Source organism: Bidens hawaiensis, unplaced genomic scaffold, assembly GCF_021521415.1.
Source record: "Bidens hawaiensis isolate Kalapana, Puna unplaced genomic scaffold, B.hawaiensis_p1.1 tig00035541_1, whole genome shotgun sequence".
Classification (NCBI taxonomy): Eukaryota; Viridiplantae; Streptophyta; class Magnoliopsida; order Asterales; family Asteraceae; genus Bidens; species Bidens hawaiensis.
The window spans coordinates 14934-17049 of record NW_027496191.1 but is presented as its reverse complement, the minus strand read 5'-3'; positions in this window follow the sequence as shown (position 1 = coordinate 17049).

Below are 2116 nucleotides of genomic sequence, written 5' to 3'. Positions count from 1 at the left end.
GTCACAAAAAAACCAATTGATCATTTAACTTCATCAAATACTTGGTGGGCAGAAAAAAAAACCTAAATCATAAAAAACTAAATAAACTAAGCAATCGCAAAAAGATCTATTGATGTTAAAAACAAAATGAAACCAACAAAATGTGCATTAACAAAACTTCGAAAAATCATTTCATAGAATAGGTTGCGAACATATATAACCAAAACAAAGAATATTAAACCAAACCTACCGTTAGCAACACAATAGAATACACCTAAAATAAGAAATGCATTTCATCAAACATGTTGCAAGCATATCCAAAACAAAGAATATTTTAACATTTGGAAAAAGAATTAACCATAACATACTCTTAGCAATCTGGAGCAACAAAAGCTCAAGCAAGCACCCAAAACTCCATAGCAACTTCTGCACAAATAAACATGAGATTAAAATACCTTACCTCAAATGGCAAATAACTTGAAATCATGAACAACAACCAATACACACAAACAGAAACAAATAAAATTCAAAATCGAAAAAAAAGGCTATTGGCATTATCAGAAAGAGAGTGTAGGAAGAAAAACTTTTTTGTTTATTGAAGTACTGCAAAATCCAAAATCAATCAAATTAGTGCATCGGATTGAAATTGATCAAAGTTAACTTAAATCATGTGCACAATTTTGAGGACAAAGAGTAGATAAGAAAGCATACCTAAAATCCGACAAAAAGGAGATGAGCCATTCTCACTTAAACCCCTAGGTCACTGATATCAAAAGTGAGTCGGTCGATTAAAAAATTAGCGACTTGAATCTACAATTGGTAATAAATAAGAGAAGGAGACACCCAAGATTAAGAAAGAGGTGAATCAGAAGACGGAGTGAAATAATGCATGCACAAACTTTTGAGATGAAAAGTAAAGATCTGCTGCCCAAGGATAACCATTGGACGGTGGGTAGTTGTTGCTCCAATTAGAACAGAGTATAAGCTTAGAAGCACAGTGTACAAAACAGTGATGCGCCTATCTCCCGAAATTGTTATATTCTAAATTACAAATTAATAAGCCATTTTTTATTTTGTGTAACATATGCTGAATGCTGAATTAACGATGGAGGAGATGGTGATGCGGTTGAGACGACAGAAATGAAGAATGAAATATATTGGGTATATTATAATCAAGGTTTTACATGCACTTTTTTCTAAAAGTGTAGTCTATTTAAATTATATAGCGAACTATTATCAAATTAAGTAAAAAACTTGTTTATTCATTTATGATAATTTTTAAAAGAATAATGAATATATAATGGTGGAGTAGTCATCCTCGAGCAATAGCTCAAGTTCATTCGGGAACACCGCCACAAGCGGTGGGGATTCGTCAATTGGGTTGGAATTCGGGTTCGTGAACCCAATGATGAAACTGAGCATTTGAACGTTGCGGGGGGGTGAAAGATGCTATTGGGTAGTCTTGGGCAACAAATGGCGTCCTCTTCCTTTTTGATAGTTTTGGGTATTTGGGTAAAAATAAGATACACTACGTGGTTGGTTGATGTTTTGGGTAAGTTGAATAAAAGTTAAGAGTGTCCTAAATAACAATATTGTCATCATCTTTTATATGCATGTCACACCTCAAATATGGGCCTAGGCATGTGACTAGTAGTTGGTATCTATTTTGTAAATATATCAGAGTTGCGGGTTATTAGCAGAAGTCTTTGTTTATAATAAAATAATAATTTAATTTGAAAATCTCTTGGATAATAAATATCCAAGTATTTAGTTTACAAACCTTGTTTATTCTTGTTTTAATTATTTAAAACTGAGCCATCTCCATCTGCGAGCATCTAACTCCATAAATGACTCTTATGCCTTGCTATCGGTACTATGCTTGTTTTCCTGTAATGTGGGGAAAAATACGTCAGCGATATGCTGGTGAATCGCTGATTCTAAAAACATTTAAATAACAATTATAATACAAATATAGATTGATCAACATATCCCAGCAGTTATTTTGCTATACCCGGTATTTGTAACACTGCCCTACACACATACAAGTCTCCGAGCCACGTAGCCTAATCCGGAGGACAAGATATGACCGTTAGCCCGCGGCCACGTAGCCTTTGATTGTTTAGGCTGAACAGTTATG